Here is an 8,309-nt window from a genome sequence, read left to right as displayed (position 1 = left end):
GGATTCATTCTCAAACAGTCTCCTGCTAGCAAGGACGTGGCATGTGTCATCTAACCGGCAGTTTTGCCACAAAATGGCACCACAGAATAACCGGTTATGATCGGGGCCCTCTGAACAGGGTGGTTTGCCGCCAAATGGCACCACTACATTATGGTCATGGCTAGAGCCCGTATGCTCCCCAATGACATCAAATCCTTGAGATATGAATCAATAGGATATTATCGATAAGGCACCCCTCTGTTAGCTAAGGTAGATTCAAATTTATCCCCTTAGACAAATATTCACCAAGGTCTACAAGGTTCCCTTGGATGACGCAACCCATGGTTGCCGCAAGGATCCTTCTGTCATGTTGGGCCGATTAACTCCTCTAAGTAAACTAGGGACCATGATGACCCAGGACGATGAAACCATCGGATCTTGATCTAGTCCATCATCCATTCCCCCACCATACGCTTTAAGTACAAGATGGTGAAATTTTTTTAATTTTGAATATCCAACTTCCAATATTTAGACCCATGCTGCTACTATATGCCAGATAACACGTATCTCTCCGTATTCATTTGGCGACTAGCCTTAATCGAAAGTTCTCTCTCGTTATCCGGAGGGGTAATTAACTATAAGGGCTTGCGCCTATAGGAAACCAAAACTCATATCATAAAGTCCTCCCAAAATGAGGGTGAAATCTCTGGGTAGTGTCATATTTACAAACCTCATCTGCCTTCCCAAATTTTACCTCGGAACTAAATCCATTAAAACTCCCCCAAAAAGCAGCGGGGAGGCCGGGGCCGAATTTTTGGAGCCTACAGAGGGAGACTTTTCTATCACACAACAAGCCTGATGCTTTCCTCCACTTCAACCATCCAACTTGCATTTTGTTAATAATATCCCCGTCTATTTCACCATCATTTTGAACAATAGACCCAAGATATATAAAATGTGTACTCTTATTAATGACTTGATTACCAAAAGTCACAATCCCCCCACAAGAACTATTATTACTAAAATTACACTCTATATATTCAGTTTTAGACTACTCAAATGAAATACTTTAGATTCTAAGGTTGATCTCTATAATTCAAGTGTACCTTCAACTCCCTCTCTAGTCTTATCAACAAGAAAAATATCATCAGCAAAAAGCATACACCAGGGTACAACCTCTTGCAAATGTCTAGTGAAAACAACCATGACTAAATCAAAAAGATATGGGACTAAGGCTGATCCATGATGTAATCCAACAGAAATAGGAAAATACTTGGTCAAATCACCTTGAGTTTGAAAACAAAAGCTCCTGCATACAAATCCTTAAAGACTTGAATATAAGCACTATTAACCCCATTCTTTTCTAGAACTCTCCAAAGCATTTCTCTTGAAACTTTATCATATGCTTTCTCTAAATCAATAAATATAATATGTAGATCCTCCTTATTCTCTCTATACTTATCCATCAAACCTCTCAATACATGTATAGCTTCCATAGTTGACCAACCCGGCATGAATCCAAAATGATTTTGAAAAACATTAGTATCACGTCGCAACCTACGCTCCATAACTCTCTCCCATAGTTTTAAAGTATTACACATTGATTTAATTCCTCTATAATTCGCACAATCTTGTGCATCACTTTTATTCTTAAAAATAGAAATCAACACACTCATTCTCCACTCATCCAGCATCATTTTAGTCTTGAAAATAACATTAAAAAGCTTAGTAAGCCAAGAAATTCCTTCATCTCCTAAGCATTTCCACCACACCTCTATTGGATCCAATAGTTTTTCCACACTTTATTTTCTTTAAAGCCTCTCTAACTTTGATTTACTAACACGTTGATAAAAATAAAAATCTTTATTTTCATTTAGGATGCTAAGGTCACTAAAGTCAAACGCGTTCACATAATCTTTATTGAAAGTTTATAAAAATATCTCATCCACCTTTGTTGAATATCCTCTTCTGATAAAAACATTTTTTGCTCTTCATCCTTAATACACTTCACTTCTTTTCTTTTGCAAATGCACATTGCAAGTGCATCGAAAATCATATGAATGTGCAAGTGCATCAAAAAATGATTCAATGTCATACAAATGCACTGAGAAATGTGACAGAGCGTCAAGCATCTACATAAAAGAAGGATACACATGTACTCTGACAAATATAATAAATACTCGAACACAAAGTCTGAGAATGATTCACAAACTAAAAATAAGATGAAATTTGAATTTACCCTGCTCCGAGTATTGTGCAACTCTTTTTGCAAAAGAAAACAAGCCACAATTTTTTAAAAATTCACAAATTACCTTTCAAGCATAAATTTAAGCTCTCATTTTACAAGATGTTCTCGAACAGACTGCCTTACCCATAGAGCAGAGTCATGAGTCCTATATTTCAAGTCTGATCATCAATGTCCACAATACTAGAGTCGACAAGACTTGAACCCAGCTGATGGCCATGTAAAAAGCAAAAATCAACCGAATGGGGCTTTATCTACAAAATTACCCCAAATCTCAATGCAAATCACTTTGAAGCTACATCCATATAAAAATATAAAATTTCAAAAAAAAAATAACAAAATTTAAAAACACAAGTAAAATCTATTCTTAAAATAAGTAACAATCCACTCTCCGCAACTATTTATCAAGGGTGACATTCAAAATTAACCTAATCATAAAGAGTCAATGCCTTTTTAGGCATATCGTTACGATCTCTCGTCAATAAGAATGTGATATATATCTTCTGACCAAAGATTTTGCCACCAAATAGCAAAATAGGTAATCATTTATAATCAGGGCCCTCTAATCAGATGGTTTCACAACAAAATGACACTATTAAATTATGATCACAATCAAATCCCGCAAGTTCCCCAACAACTTGAAAACCCTTGAGCTGTGAATCATAGGGTATACTTGATAGTGCACAAAGGTTTCTATTAAATAAGATCAACTAAAATTCGTCCCCTTAAATAAACATCTACCCCATGTCTATAAGATACCCTTAGATAAAGCAACCAATGACTGTTGATAAGGGTCATTTTGTCCGGTTGGGTCAACTATCTCCGCTGGCTAAGTAGACCAATGATTATTAAAACCCAAAATAAAATCACGGGATCTTGATCGAATTTGTTATCATTCCCCCAACACCTACTTAAGCTAAAACCAATATATTTTTCTCAATCCTCAATCAAATTGCCATTATACACAAAACTATTTAGTTTGTAACAACTAGCCTTAATCGAAGATTCTCTTTCGTCACTAGAAGGGATAATTAACCATAAGGAATTGCACTTATAGAAAACCTGAAACCAGATCTTAAAGTCTTCACAAAATGAGGCCAAAATCCCTAATTAATGTCTTATCTATAACTAAATCTGTCCTCTAAAACTATGACCTAGAAAACACGCTCTCTAAGAGCTGTTGAGGCCCAAATTTTTGGAGCCCATAATAGTTATATCTTTAGCTACCTAGGATTATACTTTTTTGTTACATTCAGTATGATTATTTCATGGTCAATTACATCTACTTGCTCAAATGTTGATCAAAGATCCTTAAATGTATTTCAAACCTATTATCAAGACATAAAAGTTCATTGTTTCCATCTTAATCAAAAATTTAAGCACTAATAATGCTTTAAATTTATGCAATTACAATTTCACGCTCATTTTTTTCTTTACACATCTCAACAGAATAATATTATTGAACATTAAAGCCATCATCTACTTAATGTTGCAAGGATATTAATATTTTACATGAATATCCCTTATCAATTCTAAGGGATTGTGATATTAACAACCTACGATCTCATCAACCATTTCCCATCTCCGTTCCTCAATAATCTTTCACCCGTTTCCACCTTTTTCCCATTCAAACTTCACTTGCTTAAACATATTTGGCTGCACCTTCTTTGTTCACGATTTTTTCTCATATGACAAAAACTGTCATTTGAAGCATATTTCCTAAGCATTGTCACAATCATAAGGATATATATGGCATGATCCTCTTACCTGATGCTTATATACTTCAACCGATGTTACTGTCATGAGAGCACACCTTTCTTTTCCCTATCCTCTTCCTCTGAGATGCCTTCACCACATATTCTTCCTCCTCTATAAGCTTATGTAGCTACATTTATCCCTTCAAAAATTTACTCTTGATAACCTTGACCACCTTCCATAGTGATACTACGATCCACAATGTTAGATTTAACTTTGGATCCACCTATTGATGAGTTTTTTAACCTAAATATTTAATTGCCCTATGAAAACATAAAAGGTAATGTACTGCTCATCCAATTCACTCTTATGTCATTTAATCACCGAAGTTCTTCCTACCATACATTTGTAGTATTATATTATCTATCTCTCTTTCCAAGCCCTCAAAACATACTGAAGAATACTCTTTGGAAGTAGGTTACGGATATCAAGATAAGTGTTATAATAAGATGTCAAATATAGGATTTGGTTGTTCCCCCTTCTTTAGTTAAACATATTACATATGGATGGTTGTTCACTATTAAATTTTATCTTGATGGCTTGATCGATTTATATAAATATCCATTGACAGCAAAAAGGTTCACACAGGTATATGGGACAAACTATTTTAAATTTTTCTCCCGAGTTGGTAAGCTAACTTTTTCTGAATTGTCCAATCTATGACCATCAATTAAGAGTGGTCTATACTGTAAAAGGATCTAAGTAATGTATTCCTCTAATGAGGAAATTCAAATAGAACAGCCTCATGAATATGTTGCTCAGGGGAGAAAAGCATATGTTTATTCAGACAGTATATAATGAGCCTAAATAGAGGCCACAAGCTTGGGTTAAATAGTTTTGCACATATCATTCAAGATTCCCTTACAATAGCATCACAAATCATTCAATTTTCACTACGCATGCACAAGCAAGCTCATCATAGTTATTGTTTATGCTAATGACATCTTATTAGGAGTGATCACAAAGGCATCTATAAGGTAAAAAAGCCAATCACAAAAGTGTTTTAAGGATTTGAAATGATCAAAATACTTAAAAAGGGTTGAATTTACTGATAAGAAACAACCAACAAATCAGAGAAAATGTGCTGAATTTCAGAGAAATTCAGCAAACACCAAGCAGATTTTATAAAATTTGTAGAGAAATAGCAAGGCAAGCACTTGAAATTCAATAAGAGATAAAAAGAAACAACCCGATACAATAAATCTTCAATTCGAGAGGAAGATTCAGCTCTCCAATCTCTAGCCGAAGTCTAGCGCCCAAATTCAAGCCAAAGATCTCAAATTTCAGATTTAATTCAAGATAAAACCTAACCCTAGCAAGAAGAAGATTACTTAAAGCAAAAGGAAAATTCATTAATCCCAAAACAGACCCTAATTCGAATTTTCCCTCCTAAACCAAGCCTTCATTATGGCGTGGGCCCATCCATGCATCCCCCTCCCCCTTTGATCCTACGCCTGTACACTAGAACCGGTTCAACCAGACCTTAGGCTGGTCTAACATTACCCCCTGATGCATTTAGATTTTTGCATTATTTTTGTTTTGAACAATATTAGTTATATTTTCTATTTTTTTTATTTTATTTTTATGCTATCCAATGATGGTGGTAAATCCAATGATCAAGGTAGGAAAAGGTTTGGATTATGCCTACCTTGGGTTTGCTGGCTTTGGGATCCACCTTGTCCTTTGGGCTGTTTGCTGGTTTCAAGTGGGCCTTGGCTGTTTTCGGTTTGAGCTTTAGTTGTTGGAATTCTAGTGGTGACAGCTCATTAATATCAAGTAGTAGTGCAGCTCATTATGAGCTCATGTTTAGCTTTGAAATTAAAGAAAAAAGGAATAGATTTGGTGAGTGGAACTTGTTTTTTCACCTTCCTTTTGACTCCTGGGCTGCTGCAGCGTTTCTCCTGGTTTTCTCTCCCACGGTTTGCTGCTGCCTCTTCGGGTAGCTGCGTACTTTACAGCTGTGGCCCCCCTTTTTACCGTGAAATGAACTTACCTGCTGGACCCGAGATTTGCCTCCTGGTTTCCTGTGCTTGGCTGCTGGAACCGTGGCTTTCTCCTTGTGGTTTGCTTAGTCGTTTGGAATTTCTGTACATAAACCAGTTGGCTTTTCAATTCCCCATTTATGTGTGGAATTGAAGTGTTTTTGGGCTGTTTAGATTCCCCTCTATTGCCTATAAATATGAGATGCTTTGAGATGAAATGGGTTGGTGAATATTGAGAGCAAAGTTGCTATAACCTGCGGGTTCTTCTTGGAAAAGCTTGAGAGCTTTGTTCATTCCCTCTTCTACCTCTTGGAAGGCTTGCGAGCTTCTCCACCCTTCGTCTGGGCTTCTAACCTCTTTCTTCTCTATGCAAGTTCCACTCCACCTGTATCTTTCTTCTAGTTCCGTTGGTAAAGTTTGTTGGCTGTTTTGGTGGATTTGTTGGCTGTTTTGGTGACATTTGCTGGAGGAGTTTAGAAGGACGTTGGACCCCTTTGCAGTGGTGGACCCTTGGTTCCTAAAATCGGTGCATGTGAGGAGTCCTCTTGTAGGATGTTCTGAGGAAAGCTTTTGTTTGTTTTTAGTTTGTTTCTTTTGCTAACTTTCTTTTGCATTGGCTTTGTTGGATGATCGCTTCTTTTCTATTCTGAAATTTAGTTGTTTATTTAGCTTATTTTGTTCTCCAAGTGGTGTCTTAAATTTCTAAATGTGGGTCTCGATTCTCTTTGTTGTTCTCTCGTTGCGTTTTGCTTCAAGTTGCATACATCAATTTTGGTATCAGAGCAAGTTCTCATCCTTAGTTGATTTGGTTTTTTGTTGGCTTTATTTGGCGAATCTTTTCTATTCTCTGAAATGGCTAATAATCCAGCTGATTGGCAAAACCTTATGCAACAATTGAATAATTTGCGACAACAGATTAATACCATGGCTGAAGCAATTGAGAACTTGAATGTTAACAACACTAATGCTAATCCTAATGATCAAACTTCTAAAAGTGAAGAAGAGACTCCTAGAAATCGTCGTAGGCAACAAAGAAATTGGGACTATGGAATTAAAATTGATGTTCCTAACTTTGAGGGTAAGCTACAACATGATCAATTTCTTGAATGGGTAGAAAAGATAGATCAATTTTTTGAGTGGAAAGAAATACCTGATGATAGGAAAGTTCGTTTTGCTAGCTTAAAACTTTCTGGTGGAAAAACTTTCAAAATAATAGACTTAGAAGGGGAAAAGAAAAAGTCCAAAATTGGGAAAGAATGAAGGAGAAAATGAAAGAAAAATTCTTGCCAACTGATCATGCTCGAACTATATTCCAAGAATTTAATAATCTGAAACAAGGAAATCAATCCATTGAAGAATACACTGAAATGTTTTACAAACTTCAATCTAGAAACGATTTAGAAGAATATGAAGAAAAAACTGTTTCAAGATACATCAATGGATTAAAGTGGTCAATTCAAGATCAACTCAATTTGCATCATATCATTAAAACTGACGAGGCTTATCGTATGACATTAAAATTGGAAAAACAACATCAACGGGAAAGGGGTCACAATAAAATCGTGAAAACATATAAACGTCGTTCGAGTAAATCTCAATCTCGAACTTCTGGGGGAACATCTGGTCTGAAAATTAAAGCTTTTAAAATCAAAATATTGATAAAGGAAAAGGGATTATGGGTACTAAACCGACTGATTCACCTAAGTTAATTGGACCATGTTATAAATGCGGGCTTTATGGTCATCTTTCAGCCACTTGTAGAAAAAATAACCCACCAAGAAATAATCTCATTGAAAAAGATGAAAAATTCAGAAGAAGAAGAAGTGAATGAAACTGAATCTGAAAATGACAATGAAATAGAAAGAGTTGATGTTGAAGGAGATGAAGGTGGAGAGTTTTTGATAATTCGACAAGTTCTAACAACAACAATTGACAAAGAAGATAGATGGCTAAGAAGAAACATATTCAAAACAACTTGCACCATCAAAGGAAAAATCTGCACCCTTATGATAGAAGGGGGTGAGGTGGAAGTTCGGAAAATTTTGTTTCTCAAAAACTGGTTGACAAACTTAAACTCAAATCAAAACCACTGGCTAAATCCTATAAGATCTCTTGGTTCAAAGAAGGGGGTGAGGTTCCAATCACTAAACAATGTACTGTCAATTTATCAATTGGGGGATCATTTAAAGATCAAGTTGTTTGTGATATTGTGCCTCTTGAAGTTTGTCATATTTTGCTAGGACGACCTTGGCAGTACGACAACAAAACTGTTCATAATGGAGAGAAAAACACATACTTTGATGCAAAATAATAAAGAGTTTACTCTTCATCCACAAAAGAATGTGTCG

The 8,309-nt window shown here is 35.8% G+C and overlaps 1 long non-coding RNA gene across 1 annotated transcript; it reads right to left on the bottom strand.

Annotated features, from left to right (window-relative positions):
- Positions 1–3,013: 3,013 nt before the first annotated feature.
- LOC114578892 lies at positions 3,014–7,149 on the bottom strand. The gene is made up of 2 exons (XR_003699808.1): positions 6,216–7,149; positions 3,014–6,064 (listed from the first exon to the last, which is right to left on the bottom strand). It is a non-coding gene; the product is annotated as an uncharacterized LOC114578892 (long non-coding RNA).
- Positions 7,150–8,309: the final 1,160 nt, after the last annotated feature.

This window comes from Dendrobium catenatum, unplaced genomic scaffold, assembly GCF_001605985.2.
Source record: "Dendrobium catenatum unplaced genomic scaffold, ASM160598v2 original_scaffold_208658, whole genome shotgun sequence".
Taxonomy (NCBI): Eukaryota; Viridiplantae; Streptophyta; class Magnoliopsida; order Asparagales; family Orchidaceae; genus Dendrobium; species Dendrobium catenatum.
This window is presented reverse-complemented; position numbering and strand designations above follow the sequence as displayed.